Genomic DNA, 23,546 nt, shown 5'->3' on the forward strand with positions numbered 1-23,546 from the left:
GTTTATTCCTTCTCTAGAAGATAAAGTCAGGAAATCATCTGGCCACAAATGCTGAATGGCTGCACAACTCTACTTTGCGTGTGTTGCTCAGAGAGGTGATCAAGGCAAAACAAAGATTACATTAACTGAAAAACAAACACATTGAGGTCAATCAGCCTAAAGCACTGGCATTACCAGGAGAATCTGTTGTTCTTTGTATTATGCCTTACACAACTGACAAAGAGATAATATATGCCCTTCTTCTGAATAAACTGTATAGTATTATACTGAGTTTTACAGGCATATTAATCTTAGCAGCCACACCAAAGAAAAAAAAAAATGAAACACCACAGAAGTTAAATGAACAATTTTGAACCAGTTCGATGGTCTCTTCATTTTATTATAACACACATTCCTTTCATCAAAGAAAATCACATCTTGAAGAACTGACTCAGTAGAATACCCACCTAATTGTGTGTTTCAGAAAGATTTAAACCTGGGATTAAGTGATCTGACGAATTGGAGCTTTATATACCACAGCACTCCTGAGCATGCTAAGAAAACACTGGAAAAGAAAAGTAGAAATATATTTGGTCTTCCAAAAAGACTTTTTTATTCTATTAGGTGAGTCAAAAGTTATAAAGCTGAATGTAAGAAACAGTTTTGGTTTCTTTTCCTCTCAGTAAAAGGCAAAAAAAAAATAAGAGAAATATAAACAAAAGAGCATTTCAACACAGTTAAAAGGACAAGTAAGAAAACAGTGCTCATATTTCTTGGTGATATGAAAATGGGAGCATAGGAGAGGAAGAAAACTGTAACTATTATATTTAGAAACTATGGTAGTAAAACTTCAAAAAGTTTACCCTGAGGAAAAAGAGGAACATCTCATCAGAATGTGTTATTTTTTCTATAAATATATTTGTCTCCCATCTCACCTCCATGTGATGGCCACTTTTCATCTCTGAGACTCCGCAGGTTTGTTAGATGCCTGCCTTGCTGACCAGCACTGATGGGGGGTTCCCACAGCTGGGAAGGGCTGTGGCAGTGCAGTGGCCATGGAGTGTTGGGCCATACTGCAGCCCAACACCCAGTAGAGCCCTTATGTATGGCACAGTCTTTCCTACTTTAACCTGTGTGTAATATATTCCTAAAAATTTTATGCAATTGTAACCATTAGGGAATTCCAGGACCTGAAGGATGCATACAGCTCCTGCCTCCAGTTCTGCAGTATTTTTCTCTGACTTTGCTCATTAACTCAATGCCACTTTTGACAGTCCCTATTTTTCATAATATATTTCTGACCAAATATAAAACAGAGATTTTTAAATTTGCTACTTTTGATATTTGACTTATTCATGTTAAGACGTCAGATGGATATTAATAATCTAATTTTTCTAGGTTACAACCCAAATGTTTCATAAGAACTTCACAGGCCAGAGATTTGTAGAGGAGATGAATAAGAAATTGAGATGCCATATTTCTAACGTATAACCCTCATACACATCAGCACACAAAATAACCCACAGCTCCAATTCACTTTAGTGGGACAAAAGCAATCTAAAAGAGAAGTAAAATCTTCAGCTTACTAGAAAGAATTGAGCTGTGATGTACATTGATGTTCAGACCCTTCAGAATTATATTTTTTGATAAAAAAGGTTCAGTTGCAAAAGTTTTAGACATTCATTTATTTTAAGTGTGTTTATTTGTGAGATTACTTAAATAAAGTATGTGGTTATGTTGCATACACATATGAGTTATATTTGTTTATATTTTTATATTACATTGATCAACTGCTGTATGCACATAAAGGCTGGCACAATGTTTTCGGAATTCTTAGCAGATTCAGCTTCTTGGTTGTCTGTCAATTATATAATAAATATTGAATTATTCCAGCTGCTTTATCAGCCTTAGGAAAAAACTGCCTCTTGCAGTATCATTTTACATCTTATGTATACCCAAACTTAGATATCCAAAATAAGATAAATGTGTCTTCCTCCTTCCAAAGTTGTAGAAAGATATACAACAATATTCTTGGTATTGAGGAGGGTATATTAAAATGTAAAAAATTTTCTTTTGGTCATTCAATCTTGCACACTACAAATACAGTAGTTACAATATCTGTGAAGATCTAAGTGATCACATTACACTTAACTTGTACATCTTAATTAAAAAAATAGATACAAATGGTTTTTAAAATTGTAACCAAAAAGCTCACCAAGAATTGCTTTATTTTATCATTGAATTTCATGGCCAGTTTCCACAACTTAGACTTTGGGGAATAATCTAAATATTTAAGGCACAAAGAGAAGAGGGCAGGCGACATCTCACAGAAGAAAAAGCTGACACAGCAATAGAGTACAAATATAGCAAGATTCAAAAAAAACCTTCAAAAATGTGTCACAGAATAAACTTATAGATTATTAAAACATAAAATCCCAGACAAAACATAAGATTCTTTAGATTTCTCTCAGCTATTTTTAGCATTGGTTTTCTGTTTGTTTCCTTGTTGTTTTTCCCTAACTTCTGATGTGCTGAGGAACTGGTATCTCCGTTCCTGTCCATCCCAACAGGCAATAGGTGCTCAGAAGGTCTGAAAAACCAAAGCCACCTGATTTCAAAAGGGAAACATACATATTGATGCAAGTAGAATATGCTATGCCAGGAATTAATTGATTTTATAATAAAATAGTAGTACAACTACATAACATCACATTAAAACATTGAAGTAAATGATGCTTTAACAGTGAATTTGTAAGAAGGTAGTCTTTAAGAAATCAATCTCAGTTCTGTGATAAGCCACTATTTATTATAATAGATGAGGCACAGGTTTATATAGACAGACAATTACTGCTGATATAAAACCAATCCAACAGGCTTTACAGGATGCTCATTTTCTTGGCAGATATTGCAGACCACATGATTCCCAGAATCTCTGTTACGCATTCAGTACCATCATGTGAACAAAATATTATTCTCTTAAATGACCATAATCCAGTCTAAATGAAGAAGGTTTTAATACCTTGTTTCCTCTTCTTATGTTGGAAATTAGTCCATGAACTACATTCAAGTCCTCCTGTTGTATAAATTATTCAAAAAATGCCATTATTTTTCTGAAAAATCAGGGTATTTTTCCTAGATATAAGGTACAGGAAGTCTCTTTAGGCTGTTTCCTCCCTTCTCAAGTATGTAACACTGAAAGAAGAGTATGTGAAGCAGTCTTGCAGCTCAGCAGTGCTACTTCTGGACTGATAGGAAGTGATGAGGTTTTATTTCAATGATACTCCAAGGACTGGTTAGACAACAACCAAGGAGCCTCACATCTGTGCAGAGAGCAGTCTGTTGCAGTGAGTCAACCTGTCAAGAAACATTTTCTCTGATTATTGCACTGCCATTTTGTATTCTGTAACTTTCTGCAATTTCAACATGATAAGGGGGAAAAGCTTTGTAGGAACAATCAAGAAAGTATGGAACTTTCTAAGTCTGAAATTTCCTCTGAAGCTGGACTCCACTGTTTGTTGTCAGATGTCATTACCTCAGGTTGCTGCTTTTACTTTGAAATATATGTTCATATCTCTGTGAAGTTCTTCCAAAACTAGTATTCCTAACACCTAAAATAATTCACACAGCTCCTAAAACTCAGAATCTGCTTTTAGTCATCACATTAGAAAGCTGCTGATATACAACCAAGCTTAGCTGGAATGCTTTGGGACAGGCTCAGTAAAAGTGAAAAACTGAGAGGATGTGTTAACCTCACTGGCAAAGACGGAGTCACACAGAAAGGGCCACAGTGTGGCCAAACTTTTGTGCTCTCCTTCTGTACATGAAAGAGACTTCCTAGAGATTTTTGGTACTTTAAATAAAGATTGCTAATTTAATTATTTTTATTTATTTATTTATTATTTTGACAAAAGCACCAGAAGACATTTTTACTGCTGTCATAATTCTGGAGGACTTTTCTTGCAGTTTATATAAATATACATTTAGGTGTGGTTAGTATTATTCTGTGAATTAAGCCATTTACTTGAGCTCTTCTGTCTGTAAAGTGTGATTATTTCAATTAAAGAATGACCCAAACAGCACTTGAGATTAAACTGAAATGTTTTATAAAATGTGTATATTTATTTTAATGAAATGCAATCTTTTTTAGATAAAAGGACTCTTTAATCCATATTCAGTGCATCAAAAACTAACTTTCACGACTTTGATCATACAAAGATATAGAGAAGATTTTGTCAGATATGAAATAAGAAGTGAGTAGAGTGGAAAAATGAATGAAATGACATAACACTGGTTGAACTTTGTTGTCCTATCTGTATTATACTACAACATACGGTTCTTACTATTACAATAGAACAGCTCAACAATTTTCAGGCATGAAGACTACTTGAGGGAAAATTCAATAAGTAAGTTAAAATACCAAACTGTAATCAGACCTTAGGGAAGAAGCAGTATTGAAACACAACTTTTTTTGACAGTTTTGAGTGTAGCTCTGGTGGTCTGTTGCAAAAACTGTCAAAATGATGATAAGTGGTCTTGGGAGTCTAGTTTTGATTCTTGCACCAAATAATCTGTCTGCCTTCTTGGTATTAGTGCTGTTAGCAATTTAAGAAGTCTGCTTTTTGAAGGAGAAAAGATGCTAAAATGGAAAAATTACTATGCTGAATGTAGAGTAATTACTTTTCAAGACGTTCTCATTTAAATCAATAGGATTGACTAATTAAGACATCTAAGCTGAAATCAATCGGATCTGACGGCTAACACCTCCCTGTAGCAGTAAGCCAGAATCAACAATTTTGCATCTATACTGATGTGAAAATTAGCCAATCCCATTTTGATTGTTATTCAGTACTTAAGGATTTCCTGAACAACTAAGCCATTCCATACCTTGTTTATTTCCCATATTCCAAAATAAAAGCTGATTAAATTGATTTACATTCTGCCTTGCACGCTTGCAGTGCAAGTGCACACTTGCAGCTTGTTACAAAAGAGCCTTGATGGACCTGATGTTTGTGTTCTCATTCTTAAGATGACAGTGGGTCAAAAAAGGCAATTAAAATGCATGTCATGGCCAGGAACACCAAATATGGAGCCAGAAACCCAGAATGAGATAATTCTTTCATCATGGAGACTTTAATGGGAAAGTTTGGGGCTGATAGAATCCTGACAGTTCTTCCTCTGAGAGTTTTCTCTGCCTTCCTTCAAGTTTTCAGTTTTTCTTCAGGATTTCCGATGATCTATGCAAAGTCTGTGCCACACTACTCCTGGAACTCAGTGCACAGTAGGACAGGGTCATGGAAATCATGGCACCTTGAGTCTTTCTGGAGTTGGAAAGGAGAGAGAGAGATAATGAAAGAATCAAAATATACTGTGTGCTATCAAATAGACATGCAGCCTAAGGTTTGTTTCTTATGCCAGTTAGATTTTGAGTTCTCAGTTAATGTTTTTTTCTGAACTTCTAGGCACAAGTGATAGTCAATGTTTTCCTTCTTTATTTTGCATTTGAGGCTGTGGCTGTCCTTCAAACCATGCTGATGTGCATGATAGCCTTCATTAAAGCAAGCATAATCCATTTGACATTACACACAAATGACCTTGAAGACAGATCAGGAAATTCAAGGAGAGCAGAACACATCAGAAATGTCTTCTGAATTATACTATTGTCTCTAGAATTCACTTAATCTCTGTTCATTTCCTGATACTCTTCCTTCCAGTTGTTATTGGGTTTTGGCAAAGTTTATTTTCCTATTCAATTCATGGCCAAATGAACATTGCTGGTTTTAATGTAGTTATGCATAGCAGACTAGAATCATGTCTTCCCATGACTGTGAAGGTCACAGTAAGCAGCCATTTGAAGACATATTAAAAGCTCACTAAGAACCACATGTATGAGTCTCTTTCTCTCAACTACAGCCACATTTATTTGGAGGTCAAGTACCAATCTAAGCATGCTTTCATGTGGCCTTCAATTCATATACTTCAATTCATGAATTTTCAAGATAAATCCCAGAAATTTTTAAGAACCCAATTAGCATCATCCTGTCCCAATTATAAAATGAAAAACAGTCCAAAATACATAATAAGTTGCAATCTCTCATGTCAAACTTTTTCTTCATAATTTCTAAGCCAAAGTACTTTCATAATTACTTTTTCTCCAAAGGATTTAGCAGATGCCTAGATATCAACAAGAAAAAAAAGATATTATATAACTCATATTGGAAAAGAATTGAAGACCACATACCCTAAGCAAGCAGTAAGTCTTAATATTGGGCATACTAAAAATTTACTGCAGGCACAAATTTCTTTCCAAGTAATTTCTTCGTAACTATGTGCAATATTTGCTTTGAGAAGAATTAAACAGTTTAAATCTGAGGTGTGTTGAATGTTATATCCTGAATTGCGCTGTCAAGAACATCCTTGAGAGTGGCTTTTTTTCTTATTTATATAATGTCTGCCACAGCTTTGTTCAAGTCAATAGATTTTTTCTATTGGATCAGGGCCCAGAGAGTTTAACCACCTCCGCTGATCTCACTTGCAGCAAGATGGCTTAGAGGCAGAAGATGGCACTCAGGTTGAAAGTTCCAGCCTACTTACAAAACCACACTAAACCTGATGTAATGTCCTCTAAAATGTTATTCTTTGCAAGCACTACCACAAAACAAACAAAAAAGAAACTTCACAATGTTATTCAGCAAATTGCAGCATTTTCTTCAAAGCTTTGGCTGCAAAGGAGACAGAAAGGAGGCAAATGTGAAAAGATTTCTGAGTAGCAAAATTCTGAGGCGGTAGGAGACAAATTGTATTGTAGTTAATGACAAGAATTGCCATAACAGGTTTGTCCTAGTAAAAAAGAGTCTCATAGGTGGGCTATGGACACTTAGAAGAAATTTTTTCCAATGCATGTCTTTGACAAATGTTTTGGCCCCGGTAGGTCTTGTGTCCCTCAAAAAAAGCTTTAAATAGTTCTTAGGTAATATCCTCTATATCACTATCCAAGGCCACGTAGGAGGATACAGACAGAGGTGTGTAACGCCTAACACTTGCCCAGAACAGACACATTGTTTAGAATTGGAGCTAATTAAGCACACATCTGAAAAAGATGTTTCTTGAGCAATTTTTTTTACTTGTGTATCCAATACAAGAGTGAATACCTGCTAAAGTCACTTCCTTTGGGATGGGAAAAACTGGATTCTGATCCCTTTTCTGCTTTTTTCATGGCAGTGATCTAAGGTAAGGCCATCCACGTGATAGATGAATATTGCTGGCATAAAGAGATACTCCCCTTTTTCTTACTAAATCATTTTTAAAGCACAGACTAACACCAAGAAAATAAATTTACACTTCAAGTCAAGTATTTTGCAATTAAGGTACTCACATGGAAACTGGCAGACCTATGCTGAAAATTCTTGGTCTATCTCCAGCAGCAGCAGCACTTCATTGCAGACCTCTCTGCGAGTGCTTTAGTTTACTCTATCCTCTTTCTTGTAATTTTCTTTTTGCGAAAGGGCAAACCAAGTTTAGGTTCATGAGTTTCATGGAGGATTAATGACTGGGGATTTGATAACGTGATGTCTTAAATTTTGTAATAACTCATGCTATTACTTTTAAGGTACCAAACATTAAAGTTTCTCTCTTTCTCTTTCCCCTTGCCCATAGAGAAAGCGAGGTGCTTCTCACATCCTACAAGTGTAATTATAACATTGCAGGAACAAGGATAATGAGACCAGGTGAAGGCTCTGCATGGACATCTAATAACGCAATAGGGCATGAAGATAGGGAACCAGTGATTCACAAAGGTTGAAATGAGAAACTAATTAAGAAGAAACACCTCTGGCTTACAGACTCCACTAGGTGCTTCTTTTCTAGACGTTCTAGGTATGCAGTGTAAGGTGAGCCATAACAGACATACTACAGAAAAGTAATTTCTATATCAGGAGCAGGAAAGGATTTCTTTAACTATTTAGCCCACAGTATGTGAGGTTTGTAATGATAAGGCTATTGTTAATCTTTTCTTCCAACTCTGTGATATCAAGGAAGGAGCTTCATACTTGAATACAGTATAAATATTATAAAAATAACAAAAATTTTTACATCTACATCTCATAAAGTATTTTCATCAATTCAGTCAAAAAAGAGTCTATAAGCAAAGCATTATATAGATTAAATAACATGGTTCAGATGCCCTGGTTTAAGCCTGCAGAGCTCTGTGATACTTCTCAGGAGAATACCTTCCATTTTAAATGTATTATATTCATTATTCCTTTCCTCCCCCTCCTTTCTTCCTACATTTTAATTTATTTCGTGGCTTTCTCTTCACCACATGGGCTTTTATTTTCAAAATAAGCCATTTGTGCAGTATCTTTTCAAATGCCTTTGGAAAATTTAAATATATAATATAGCTACATTTTCTTTATCTGTCATGCTAGCAATATCTTCAGAAAAGTCTAGCTTATTTGTAAAGCAAGTGTAGCTCTCCCAGCATTCTTACTGCATCTTGTTAACTAATCCCCTTGTCACCACCTTTCTTTCACTTTCTTCTGTCACAAATTAATCCATCAACAATCATGTAATTCGAATTATCTGGTTTCCTTCTTTTTCCATGAAGTGACATTAACTCATACTTGAGTTGTAAGAAGGGTGTACAGTTCTCACTGAACAAAATATAATCAAATCTTACTGCTTTTAAATGCTACTTGAGGGCTTTGTTAGCTACTATTAACTACTATCAAGGATATATAAGAACATAGACAGATGTAAAATGCAAATTGGTTAAGATGTGGGATCCAGACCCTGATGGAGCCAGCATAAAGTTTCCTGTTGACTTGGCAGCCAAGGCACTGACACATCCTTCTTTCCAGGGTGGAAGCAACTTCATATTCCAGTATTCTGAGGAGGTGAAAGTAGAGCTCCTTGACTGTCATGTTAAATTGCAAGGGGAGAAATCAGACTCGTATTATCCCATTTAAAAAAAAAGCAAACCATCAGAAATAAATCTCCCCATTACAACAGAACCTAATGTGTATTGGTATTGAAAATAATATGTGAAGGACTGAGGAGTCACCAGTAATTAGGCTTTTAGGTTTTCTGGACTGTTACAAACTGGAATATGCTACCAGCAAGCAGAAACAGTGCAAGTACAAACTAAGGCCATAGGCAAATGCTACTAATTTGTTTCAAATAGGAAATAAAGGACTGTGGAAGCAATAATGAAGAAAAAGTTCCAATAGGAAACGCCATTTTCTAGCTGACTAGAATAACTTGACTTTTGTCCTTGTTTTTTATATGGTATCCCAAGTGAACAAAGGTTTCATGCAACACATACCTTGCTAAGGACTCTTGCAGATAGAGAAAAGGGACTCGTACTGAACTCCATTTAAATGTATACACCAGTCCAAAATAATTGTAGATATTTTCCAGCTCAACTTTATGGCAGGTTATATGCCTCTTTCTTTTTATGATGAAGCACATCTGACAATAAGAGGCAATGGGCAACTGAGATTTCACCTAAAATAGCAGTTTAACAACTTTTTCCCCAACTGACCTACCCAAAACCTCCAAACAATGTTTGAAACCTTTAATTTCTTAAACCTCTTTCATCACTTCAGGATTTCTGAAATTAGGAACTTCAAATAGTTTCACATAAAAATTACATCTTAAAACTCTGTGGAAGACTTTAACAACATCCTTTGGTAAAGAAGAGATTTATAGTAAGGAAAAAATTACTAACATGAATGCACATAAGACTGGTGAATCTAACTCAGACTAGAACCCTGTATCATCTTTTATAGGTAATATGGAAGACTCATTAGTGTGAAAATTTAAAGCATTATAGGCTTTTTAAAATACATGCACTCCCCTATCCCACAGATATGACAAATTAAAAAGTTAAAAAAGCTAACGAATTTTTAAAGTTTGGGTTTTTTTTTTTTTTTTTTTTTTTTTTTTTTTTTTTTTTTTTTTTTTTTTTTTTTTTTTTTTTTTTTTTTTTTTTTTTTTTTTTTTTTTTTTTTTTTTTTTTTTTAAATGTGCATTTTGGGAACTAACTTATGTACTGTTCCTCACTTAGGCCAAAATTGAGCTCTTATCAAGAACTACTGGTTTCTCAAGCTCTTTAGCATTTAAATTTACAGGACTTTTCTTTAAATTCCTGTTTATATGTCTTTCTGCTAACACTTGGAAATAGCTGGAAAATTTTTACAGCCTAAATAATTTAATTTTACGAAGAACCAACACTCACGTAAATTCAGACTGCAAAATAGGAACGTCAGGAAGCTATAAAGGTCTGAATTTGCTATGATGAACATGAAAAGGTTTGCTATTGATGTTGTATTGTAATGGAGTCTGTACCAACAGTCTCCCATGCTGAGAAGGAAGACTCATGTTTTATACATCTGATTCACACGATGGCAAGAAAGACACACTCTTGAAGACAGAGATGTTTTACAGTCATACAGTTGAGTGGGGGGGATGCATAGAAATTTCTCTGAGAGAAAAGAACAGTGTCTGGAGTTAGAAGTTAAAAGATGTAGAGCTAAGTCATGTTTCTAGCTAGAGCTCTCAGGTAGAGACCATGCTATGTGAGGGACTTTGTTAAAGGTCACAGCTAACAGTGGGGTTCAACAGGGAAGTCAAATGGTGGGGTCACCCAGGGACTGGTGAGGACACTGAGCTGTAGACTAACATTTTGTGAAACCTCACAGCTTGCAGGGGCAGCTCTTCACCCATGAGAACCAAAGGGCACTGTACCTCCTTGGCCAGGGAACACTGTTGCAAGCTATTTTCTATCTTATGGCAAAAAACCTTTCTACAATCTGCACACCTGGTGGTAGGGACTCAAGCTTTTCTTGAGAGGGAGGATTTGAATATAGCCCACTGTTAAGGAGGCTCAAACAGCAGCCTTTCCTCCCTGCTCCTGAGGGAGTTCCATACACAAATTCTGCTTTCTGGGTGCCTCCGTTTCCTCACTGGCAAATGGAGAACTTTTAGTTCATGCCATTTCCACAGCCTTTGAAGACATCTGAAAATAAGCAACTGTGTACTGGAGGGACACAGTACTAAACATTAGTGCTGTTAAAAGCAAGTTATAAAAGCTGTGTGGACCAGCTCCAGAAATGTGCTTGGGCAGGGACAGGGATTTGCAGATGCAGGATGGGCACACAGAGAGAAGCTGCACACAGTGGGACCCAACTGTTCATTATTATTTTTCATGTACTTTTTCTGTTTTTATAGCTTTGTTTTTCTTATTTTATGCACTAGTCATTGAATGTAAAGGCAATAATTGTCCCTGCATGAAAGGGACATCTCTTTTATTATGGCAATTGAATTCTCATCACTGACCCATACTTATCCTTATACCTATAGGATATAGAGACTTTTTCAGTTCCTGTCTCCATTGCTGTGCTGTATTGATCAAGCAATTTGCAACCTGTCCTTCCTTTTATGTCATTTCCAAACTTCCATCTATCTAGACTCCTGTCTCTCCCAACAAATATTTAGTAGATGCAATCTTATCCAATACAGCATTACTTCTGTATTTAAATGCCACATCATGTATATAAATGGATTCATGGTATGCAGAAATTCATGAAGAATCTCCCTGTCAGTGTTAAGCAAACCCTATTGTTATTATAAAGGAAAGTGAGATAGAAGGATGGCTTAAAAATAGACAAAAAAATAAAAATAACAAACAGAAATTTATAGAGGACTGTCCTAATAATTGCCTCCTTCAGCAGTCAGAACAACAACATAAAAGCCCAAGGAAAGAGAATAATCTGCCCCTCTGTAGGAGAATACACGTTGATTCCATTTCTCCTGAAAAAGCTTAAATGGTCAAATTTGGATCAGTTTTGTATTGATGTAATAGAAACAGTTTTAGAAAAATGATTTTCAAGCTGTGGAAGTGATATAAAACCAGATCTGTAAAGGAATGCGGTTGTTTTCACTTTAACACAATTGTTCTCTTAAATTTTCTCCGTCATATGCAAGCTGGATCCTAAGACCAAAGACTTCTGATATGTGTCTGCTCTTAAGAAAAAAAGAATTTTTATGTCACAGGAAGACATTTACAATCTTTTTGCAAAGTAAAGAGTTTAGTTTGCGTTGTAGAGTGTATTAGACTCTGACAGAAAAATTACTCCTTAGTCCTTTAAAAAGGATATAGGACTTTGAGAAGAACTTTCTAAAGAAAGGAAATATCTGAAAGCTTGTAAGAGCTTTTCCAGCTTTAAGTTTTCCAGAATATATATGTATTTATAAGTACTTATATATACAGTTAACAAGTATTTATAACTATTTAATATTTTGTTGTTATTATTTTATGTAGACCTCCTGTTTTAGAGACCAAATTAGCATCTGAACTGTTCTTCCTATGCTGTTCAACTTTTCATAGGTCTCTGCATTCCTAAAGTTGGGAAGGACTACAAAGAGCTAATCACAGGGGCTCAGCTGCAGGACTGGGACCTTGATGTGTAGCACATATGAGCTTGCAAAACTCTAGTGTGTTTCCTAGCATTGAATTTAAAGATTCTGCATGAAGCATTGAAATAAAATTTGTTCCTAGCCTTTCATAACAAGCCTTTTCACACAAATTTGCACTTGATATCTCTGTAAGTTTGCACAGTATACAGAATACTGAAAATATATGAGGAGTAGTTACGTGCTTCCACCTGATGTTGGTTCAGATCACTAGAAGGATGTTCTTATAAACAAAGAGCTGCAGGCCATGTCAGAGCCCCTTTCCTCTGCCTAATCCACAGCTCAGTTAAGAAATAACACGTTTTTCTTCATTCAGGACATCTTTTATCTTTTCTCCTTCTCATGTGTCTGTGGGGTGTTTTTTTTATTCTCCTCTTTGCTATCACACTGCTGCAGAATGTTGATGAGAGTACTTAGGCCAGTCCTAGAGTGATTTTGTGTTATTGTGGTTTGGTTTTTTTTTCCTTCAGGTCTGGCAATACCTGATCCCAGCCTTTAAGAATACCGTGTGGCTTAGATTGTCTGAATACTGGATATTGTCTTTATGATGACACTTTTCCTCATCTCTCCTGAGGAAAGGAGATGTTTTAGAAGACAAGGCAGAAATGTTTCTCTCATTGAATCTTGCAAAAGAACAAAAAGCACTCTGTGTTTTCTGTCTTGTGAGCAAAAATCACAGGATGGAATCGCATTGGAGAGGAGAAAAAACAAAAGTTCAGTGCCAGTGTTCAGGGTCAGTAGGTTCCAAATGTACACTTACTTTTACATCTGTTGCCCTGATTTATATACAAGGTGGAGGTTAACTGTTTTCTGTTTTCCTTTTGCTACAACTTCTTCTGGGCTCAGAGCATATGCTTTCTTGATAGTATTTAAAAGAACCCTTGGGTTAGTTTTTTTGGGAGGGATGGAAATTTGACTAGACCCAGTGAAAAGCCCCATTTTAAAATTGTACCTTCTATGCTTGCTAAAAATGCAAAGAAATAATTTCCACTTTGCACTGTTTTCTAGGATGTAGCTGTATTTTTAGCAGCAATGCTTAACAGAAAAATGCATTCCCCAAACCCTTGTTCCCACCGCAGCTGTGGCTGCTAGGGGTGCTTGATGGTTGATGATTTTCTCTGTTGGTTGAGCTAGAGAGGTGAAAATATTAAAGCTAGCTCTGTAGAATGAGAGAAAATGAGGTATATCTTCACAGAAAATTACCAAGAGAAAGTTTGCCTAAACCAAGGGAACTACGGGGAGTCTGGTACCTGGTAGGGTGGAATTTATCTAACACAGGTGAACATACAAGCCCCTGATTCTGTCTTACACTGATGCACTTCTGTCACAGGTAGGGAAGGCATAGGAAAAATAGATGCCTTTCTTTGTATTATCCCAACAGTCCCTGTAAGTTTACATCAACCACAAATCTTTTCATAATTCTGTTGAAGAAAAAAGGTATATAGGAGTGAGACTTTTCCCAAAGCTGTAAGAAAATGTGCTGGTAACAGTCAGCAGGGCAAAATGTTTACCCAAGGGTTTTGTAGTAGGGCAGATACCCTGATGTAGCTTTATTGGTAGAACAAAAAGTCTATTGTAGACTACTTATGTGCACCCTTAACTGAATGTATGCAAATCCACTGGGCTTAATGGCACTATTCATGTATGCAAAGTTAGACACGTGCTTTAGGCCTCTCAGCCAAGCTATTTTGTTGTTAGTTCAACAAAAAAGCAAAGCATTTCCTCCAGTTTTTCCCTTGGTTAAAATTATGAGAGTACTGGTAGCAAAAGTTTGCAATGAAAAATTAGTATTGAGTATTCATAATGAAAAACATTCAGGTTTTGTCATCAAAAGTGTTAATAGAAAACAATACTTTCCATGGAATTTATTTTTGGTAAGTTTTTAAGAAGGTCAAACCTTAAAAAAGCCTGCAGTAACTGTGAACAGCAAAAGCTTGCTGCAATTCTAGATTTACATGGCCTTTAAAAAAAAAAAGAAAACAACCTCAAAATCAGGGGACCACTTATAGGTTTCAAAGACTTTTGATTAAGGTCAGTCCTCTGAGTAAGATATTGCAAAAATCATGGTTTTTTTGAGCAATGGTGGCTTAGAGAATACAGTTCATACACAGCAAAACACTGGAATCATACTAAGTAGGCAGCAACAAACATTTCTCAGTAGAAGTGTGTGAAAGTGCAGTGATCTGTTTTGTAATGGATATCTGTGTATGACGTAATTCTACCATGCTGCAATTATATGCTTAAAGACATTAATAGCATAAAACATATTTTAAAAGTAATTGGCAAGCCTATTAATTTCTACATCTCCAAGTATTTGTCATTTACCATGAAATACTTAAATGTCTTTTGCATTGTTTAAAAAAAAAAGTGTCCGTATTTAAATAAAAGCTTCCTGAACTGCCCATGCTACATGTTTCATTTTGTCTGTATGAGAACTGTGAAACTAGGGAATTAATAATTATTTCACTTGGAAAGGTATAAAGCAAATTCCATTGCCTTTGTCTGATTAGAATCTTCCCTGCTGGTTTAATTAAAAACGGCCATGTGACAAGCAAAGAAAGCATCTCTCCTTTGGGGTGAAGGGGGGTGGAGGGGGGTGGAGGGGATGGTATTGTATTTTCCAGTAAACAGTCAATCCTGAAGCTCCAGAGTTGTAAAATTTAAATGCTTAATGCAAATGAAAAATGCAGACTCAGGTCAGCTATAGACAAATGTCACTAGACTGGATGCAAAATGCACTGCAGGCAGAAAAGATGACATTTATCAGTCATCCATACATCAGTAACTAAAACAATTTTAGGGTTGTCTAGACAGGCATCTATTATTCCTTAAATTTAAAAGCTTTAGTAGAAAGACAACAGAAAATGCTCTATTTATATTGAGGGCTTTTTTTTTTTTTTTTAGACAAGATAAGGAAAGGAAAAATGATAGTTTTCAAAATGAAAAGTACAAATTTGCTTTTCTTTCTCTATGATTTTTATTTTTTTTTTAAATCTTTTTTTGCTGTCTGGGTAAAGGAGGTTTTCTTGGCATGTTCAGAAGGCAATTTAAGTGAATTATCAAAGTGTGCATGCAATGCTGGCTGTAATTATTACAGTACAGCCCTGTAATATTGAGCTTAATTACTGTGTACAGTGTTTGGCCTTTATGTTTTCTGCTTAATTTACCCTGTATAGTTAACGTGAATTTAGTGAAATCATTATGCAGCTTTTAGGTTTCTTCTTTGGGAAAAAAGTAATTATATTCTCAGGACAAACAAACTAGAATAGATACAAATATTGAAGTATATAATTCTGTTGGATGGATCCCTTCCTTGCTTATGTTCCTTTATTCCATATGTTGAGCCACAGTTCTTCAAATACGTATTGATATGATGAATTAAGGTCTGTCCATTACCTGCAACAAGAATACCTGTAAGCTTCAATTTCAACTAAATATTTTCACTACTGTTTTTTCTTTTAATTTTTACTCCATACAGTAACAAACATTTTTGGAAGAACATGAACAAAATTGTAATTATTCTCTTTACCACGCGAAATGCATACTTACAGTTTTTGAAGTGAATGAAATTATTTGTATGATGACATTATTTATGATTAAATAAATAAAGTTAAAAGTGCTTTAAAGTTAATGTCTGTTAATACTGTACTTAAGCAGAAGCAGTATAGCCCTGCTCATCTGCAGTCTGTTCTCCACTAACACTTCTCGTGGCTGCAGACCTCGCTTTTATATCACATCCTGTAGTAGGAGGAAACAGCTCAGTGTCATGTTGCCCCTCTGGCAGCAGGGCTGAAGTGTCGACTAGTGAAGCCCTGGACATTAGTGCCAGTGGTTTAGAGCTCTGCAAATGTAAGGTCATTTCTATCTTTTCCATGCAGAGCAGAGAAACTGAGTAGCAGAGGATCTCGGCAAAGATACAGAAGCAAATAAAGCTGCTTGCATAGTGGGCCGTAACAGACTGCGCTGACTTTTGAAAAAGATGTGTGGTTTTAATGGGTCAAGATGAAATACAAACTGCTTGTGAAAGAAGATGTAAGAAAATGTTTAAAAAAATGAACAATAAAAATAAATCAAGGGGTTCAGCTGTGAACCTTCCATCACATTCGCTGTCTTTCAGAAAAGGTATAACACCTATGACATTGAAAGGGCTTGGGGGCTTAGATTGGTTTTGTTCTGGTTATTCCTGCTTACAGCTCTTGGACAGTTCTTACCTTCTGTGTCTGCCAGGAGGAGGAGATGCATTTGTATGACATCATGCTTCTCATATTTCGTAAACTTTGGAATGTCAGGCAAAGGTAAAGAAACAGACAGACTGAGGGATTTTGGTAACCATGAATTCGCTCATGTCTAGCTGCATGTACAATACCAACATGTTAATATTTGGAAACAACTTTGAGGCAATTTAATCTATTACAGAAGTGCAAATGAATACTGTGGTAAAGTATGGACATGGTAAGCCCCCTTATATTTAAGCTGGCAGAGGTCATAGGACCTTGTCACTCATCAGCTCATCAATGCGTACAAGTGTTTGAAGAGAGGGTGTCAAGAGCATGGAGCCAGGCTCTTCTCATCGGTCCAGAGCAATAGGACAAGAAACAATAGGCAGAAACTGAGGCACAGGAAGTTCCATCAGAATACGAGGAAGAACTTTTTCACTGTGCAGGTGACAGTACTGTGCAACAGGTTGCCCAGAGAGGTTGTGGAGTCTCCCTCACTGGAGATATTCAAGCACAGTCTGGATGCAATCCTGGGCAATATGCTCTAGGATGACCCTGCTTGTGCAGGGAGGTTGGACCGTGTGACCCACAGTGGTCCCTTCCAACCTGACTGATTCCCTGATTCTGTGAAAATTCTGAATGTATGCGAAAATTTAGACTCCTTTTGATTACAAATATGTATTCTTTTGGCAGCTTTATCTCTTGTTTAGGTGGATGAATCCTCCAGCATGCGAGAGCTGCGTCACCTGAGGAATAGACACAGACAGCCTCTCAGCTTCGATCCCCAGAACGGAGCGTTTGGTGTGGTTGAAAGGAATCTCTCCACGCACAGGCTCCGCCGAGGGCTGGGGAACGCTACAGCGGGGCCGGGGATGCCTCCCCGGGGACTGTGCGTGGGGACTGTTCGGGGGGACTGTGCGGGGGGACTGTGCCTGCCTCCGCTGCCCACGAGGTGGAGCTGCAGCAATAGGTTTCCGTCCCTGCGCCGAGGAGGCGTGAGCTCCGAGCCGTTCTGAAAGGCGATGTTCGGTTTAACAATTCAAATGTATTCCTGTTAATTTGTATTTGATAAAGGTTCAGGAGTCTTTTGTTGTGTGTCTAGTTAGCCTGCGTGTTACACTGAGAGCGTTTGCAAATTTTCTGTTTGATTCTGAGCCTTACTGTGAATTTTTATGCGGCTGTATACCTGTGTGTATTTGTTTATACGTGTGTGTGTGTGTGTGTGTGTGTGTGTGCGTGTCTGCGTTTGAAGGGTGGGTATATAAAAGGCAGGAAGAAAAATCTATGTCTTCGCTGCTGCTGTTCTCATGAATGAAGTGGTAAAGCACAGAGGGATGCCTGGTCTCTACACAATGCCAACATATTATTCAGAGACAGGTGGAGATTAAGGATTTGATTGTCTTCTATGTACAGCTCAGTGAGTCCAGTGCTCAGTACCCAAAACTGAGACAGGACAGTGCTTTCAGAAATCTGTTTTTTCTCTGTGGATTCCTCTTGGACAGTTTATTAAAGTAAGAGCTCAGCATCCTCTTACCAGTCTTTAGCATCTAGTTATCACATCCTCCTTTTAAAGAGTCAAGACCCCCTTATGAATGATACCTCTAAACACTGAAAGGCTGAAAAAAAAACAATGAAAAGTCAGGTGGGGTGTATGTACAAGTGTGCTTGCCCTAATGGTTGACAGCAGATTCAGGGCTACCCTTACTTGAACAAAAGTGCCTATGATTTGGTACTCAGATCCATGAACATGCATCACCTTTTAGATCTTGGCCCTTTGTGGAATGCAAGATACTTGAACTGGGGAAGAATGTCCTTTCTCTTTCCCCTTAGGCACAGAATTTGCAAAATCTCAAATCAGATATGAGATCTTCAGGCCCTATCTAAATCTTTGCTACCTCTAGCTTACTTGGCTGCAATGAACCACTTTAGAGGTCTCGGTGTTCAGCAAGTAATCATAGAATCACTGAATGTGAAAGGTTAGAAGAGACCACAGTGGGTCATGTGGTAGAACCCTGCACAAGCAGGATCATCCTAGAGCACATTGCACAGGATTGCATCCAGATGGTTCTTGAATATCTCCAGTGAGGGAGACTCCACAACCTCTCTAGGCAACCTTTTCCATGGTACAGTCACCCACACAGTGAAGAAGTTCTTCCTCGTATTCTAATGGAACTTCCTGTGCCTCAGTTTCTGCCTATTGTCTCTTGCCCCGTTGCTCAGCTCCCTCTTCTTGACACCCTCCCTTCATATACTTATGTACATTGACAAGGTCCCCTCTCAGCCATCTCTTCTCAAGGCTGAACAGGCCCAACTCTTTCAGCCTTTCCTTGTAAGAAAGATGCTCCAGTACCTCGACCATCTTTGTTGTTGTCTGCTGGACCTGCTCCAAGAGTTTCATATCTCCCTTGTACTGAGGAGCCCAGAACTGGACACAGCATTCCAGATGTGGCCTCACCAGGGCTGAGTAGAGGGGCAGGATCACCTTCCTCCACCTTCTGGCCATGCTCTTTCCAATACACCCCAGGATACCATTGGACTTCTTGGTGACAAGGACACACTGCTGGCTCATGGACAACTTGTCCACCAGGAATCCCTGTTCCTTCTTTGCAGAGCTGCTTTCCAGCAGGTCAGCCCCCAGTATACACTGGTGCACGGGTTGTTCTACCCCAGGTACCGGACCCTGGATTTGCTTTTGTTGAATTTCAGAATGCATGTGGTTAGTGTGAACAGCGCTGATATTCATTCTTCAGAAATTGCACTGTTTCCCCTTTTTTGAGAGATATACTTCAGATTAATGAAGTTTAGACACTGTGTAAATTAGATTATTGCTCTTTAAATGCTGGATCTAGCATGAGACTGGAATCTCCCCTTCCCAAAAAAGAATCTGTGTGACTTTTGACGTGTCATCATAAAAAGTATTTAAATCTTGTGACCTGTTTTAAGAATCCTGCTCAGGTATCAGAGGTTCTTCTGTACTGGAGGTTATCTCTTCTTTACAGTGTAACAACAACCAAGGAGTTGATGATCCAGGAGCACCTGCTATGTAGTAGTAATGATAATGTGAATGTGTGGTAAGGGAGTATCTGTGGGTGTCTCCAGATTGCAATACAGCGTGGTCGCAGCCTGAGATAGTTGCACAACCTGTTTTGGTTATTTGGAAATACCTGTCTAATGTATGTCCATCTGATGAATGTGCCATCCCTCCAGCATTGCTCAAGCATGCAAGGGATTCTTTGTAAGCTCTTGTCAGAGTGGCAAACCTTAATTCATAGGTAAGAACATAAAGAACGTAAACACATCTGAGCACCTTTGATCTAGAAACACAGGGTAAAGTTTCTAGTTAAGTGTTTGCCTTCTGAATGTTTACTGTGACTGCATCTCTCCATGTACGCCAAAAAAAAAAAAAAAAAAGAGCTGGAATTTACTATCAGTTTCTACGCTCCAAGAATGCGGAGTTATCCTTTCCAACTTCCATGTTTCTTTCTAGATTTTCTTTTAAGCTTCAGGGAAAGTTGCTGAACTGCTGTAGGTCAGACTAAAGTAAGAATGTCTGAAACGGCACCATGTCAACAGTAGAGTGCCTGTCTCTCTTTTCTTCTTTTACTTTCAGTTTTCCTGTAAGGTTAAGAAAAGGTAAGAGGGTTTTAGAGCCTTTTGCGTGCAGGATAATGGATGAAAGAACTGCAGAAAATGGAAGAAAAATTTCAGGAAAGTTACCTGAGCCCCAACAAAAATGACCAGTCATGAAGAAATCTGTGAAATGGAGACTCTCATGGTGTGACTAAGTACTAGCAAGACTAGGGTAGGCCATGTGAGCGTTTCAGATGAGGTTGTCCCTGGTACTGTGAACTTATTCCACAATCCATGTTGATTTTTAATATTAATTTTAGATAAAGAAGTAGGTACTTTCTGCATGCAAACATAATAAAGGGTGAAAACTTATCCATGAGATGTACCTCATGGTGAGGTAATGGAGTAAGAATGACAAGATGTTACTACTGCGTGCAGTGGTGATGAACACAGTAAGAAGAGATTAGCTGTAATATAACTTTTTTCTCTTTNTTTCTTTCTTTCTTTCTTTCTTTCTTTCTTTCTTTCTTTCTTTCTTTCTTTCTTTCTTTCTTTCTTTCTTTCTTTCTTTCTTTCTTTCTTTCTTTCTTTCTTTCTTTCTTTCTTTCTTTCTTTCTTTCTTTCTTTCTTTCTTTCTTTCTTTCTTTCTTTCTTCCTTTCTTTCTTTCTTCCTTTCTTCCTTTCTTCCTTTCTTCCTTTCTTCCTTTCTTTCTTTCCTTTCTTTCTTCCTTTCTTCCTTCCATTCTTTTTCAGTCTGCTCTTAGTACTACAGAGCCCTGGGAATGGTTCTGTAGTACAAATGTCAAAATAATGATTGTTACAATGTTTGTATTGTAATTAAAGCATGTAATTAAAATGGAACAATCCTTTAGACTGCCTTTCTTAAGACAAGAGTCTAAGCAGTAGCCCCTTATGATGGTAGGAAGATATCATTCCACCAGGAATACTGCTCAGCAGCAGGAGGTTCCACGCAGCAGTCGACCATCATTATAGCTGTGCATTATAGCTGTGCTTCTGGAATGTATCGGGGAAATCTCCTGCCAGGAAAAAGGTGCGTCTGGTAAAGAGTAAGCTACATATTATTTCACTTTAAGTCCTGTAAAAGCTAACCTGCTACTCTTTGAAGACTAGCAACTGCATTTATGTAAGTGGTACAGTACAGAGGGACCTGTAGGCAATTAGCCTACATTTGTTGAATAATAAAAGCTCTTGGAGGCTTGCAAACCAGTAAAAAATGTTTGTGAGGAAAGCAAGTATCTAAACATTTTTGAGCTATTTAATCTAATTTAGACTGGATCTCATAACCTAACTCTAAAATTGGACACTACTGCAGCAGCAATTATTTTTGTAAAGGCCACCATAATGGCCAAAAATGATGTTCTCTCTTTCATACTGATTATCCAAGTTCAGTAATAAAACCAGAAGTTTTGATTGGAATATAGTTGGTAAAGTCATGTCAAGTCATTTCTGACGTTTCAGGTCACAAGCACAGCTATGACTATCTTTCATATGTTTGGTCTCTCGGAGAATTTTCAAAATGGATCAGCTGGAGTAGGTGGACTAGACAACAGGACAATACATTCTGGTATCATTGAGGCCATCACAATTCATGATAGCTGAGAGGCAGAGCTCTTCCATAATTATCTGTACTGACAGAAGGATATTTTGATGCAAGAAGTACATCATCAGCCAAATATGCAGGATGAGGTGAAGCTGAAACGGTTGTATTTTCCCATATTGCTTTTCCATCTATAAGCAGCCCTCTTATTCTGACTACTGTGATTACTCACTGCATCCATAAGATGAGTAAACATAACATCCTTTATTTTTGATAACAGAAGAAACAGTAAGTTTCCTAATGCATGTGAGTACATACAGCCATATTGTCTATTGAAAAATAGACAAAACACAACCTAGAAGAGAAATACATATTTATTTAATTTCCCCTTCCACTTGAGGTTATTGTGATAAATTAAGTTCCTCCCCTGGTGTAAAACTGGAGCAGGCAAGAAGAGGTTCAGGCCAAATATGCTGGCATAGTTTAACATAGTGTCAATCTAGAAGGGAAGCTGTTGATCCTCTGATCATTGCTAGAATATAGTGTAATGGTTCCTTTGACACTTTTGTCTTTTATTTCATCAGTATGTAGTACATGACATTTTGTACTTGTGAAAGGTGCTGAACTGACAGGCCTTGAGACTGAAGTCTTCTCTTTGTACACATATCAGACGATACATAGACAAACACAGCATCCCCTCTCTGCTTCTTTCTTTGTCTTTCCTGCACTTCAACTGCTTTCTTGCAGCAGCTTTCTCATATGACCACCATTTGAAGTGGAAAGATAGCCTGATCTCTGCTAAAATTCAGCAGTTACTGTTTGCTGTTAACATTACCAGGAAGATTGCTTGTCCTGTGTGGGTTTTTTGGGGTATTTGTGATACAAAAATGTATTTCCATGAATTTAAGTAATTCCAGCTCATTTCATGTGGGTCACAAGCTGGCCATTAGGCTGTAATATCTTTAGGTTACCAGTGACCCGAACTAGACTTGATCTGGTAACCTATAGCAGGGGTGAAATGCTCCATATCCTATTTCCATTCCTGCTCGTATATGAATTGTTCAGTATAAGGTTAGTCATGCATACTAGAGAATATTTTTTTTTCTCTGAAATGCCCAGTAGATATGTGTTTTTGTCCTTTCTGTCTGTTTGGAGCAGACAAAGGGGATTATGAATGGGTTGGGTAAAGTAGAAATTGCAGTGTTAAGAGTACCAGTTAATGCTTGGCAAAATTATTATGTTTCATAATATTAGCAAAATTTGTCTCTTTATCCACATTGCTCAGAATTCCCTTTGGGAATATTGGATCCACTATGCAGATCAGAGAGACCAATTTTGCCTGTAGTATGGACTTCTAATGGCTTTACCATTCTTGCACTCAGAGGGAAGAGGGGTGTAGGGGAAGGAGTTATTGTCTCCTCTCAGTTTTTAATGTGACCATTTAGTGAAAAATAAAATATGAAAAAACCCACATTCAAGATGAACAGTTTGCAAAATATAACTTCATATGGTTAGTTCTGCAGTTGGCATTTTCCCGAAATATTTCCCAAAGGGTTATTTTAGCTGTGTCTATAATCTACTTAAAAATAAAATAGTGTGAGTACTTAAAAAAAAAAAAAGTTGCCATCCTCAAATAAAGACACACACAATAAATCTATAGCTATCAGACAATTTGCATTAAGCAGCAGAATATCTTGGGGTGGTGATGGCGGAGGCAAAAAGTTCAAAATTACTGGAAAATAGTTTTCTGA

The 23,546-nt window shown here is 37.3% G+C and overlaps 1 long non-coding RNA gene across 1 annotated transcript in view; it reads right to left on the minus strand.

The window, feature by feature from the left end:
• Positions 1-669: 669 nt before the first annotated feature.
• LOC114058651 overlaps positions 670-23,546 on the minus strand; it is a 35,083-nt gene continuing 12,206 nt past the window's right edge. Inside the window, exon 3 of the long non-coding RNA XR_003571514.1 lies at positions 670-2,569. This is a non-coding gene — a long non-coding RNA (uncharacterized LOC114058651). The remainder of the gene's footprint in view (positions 2,570-23,546) is intronic.

The sequence above is a fragment of the Empidonax traillii genome, unplaced genomic scaffold (assembly GCF_003031625.1).
Source record: "Empidonax traillii isolate 1590-97213 ecotype Southwest subspecies unplaced genomic scaffold, ASM303162v1 scaffold181:size1721324, whole genome shotgun sequence".
Taxonomy (NCBI): Eukaryota; Metazoa; Chordata; class Aves; order Passeriformes; family Tyrannidae; genus Empidonax; species Empidonax traillii.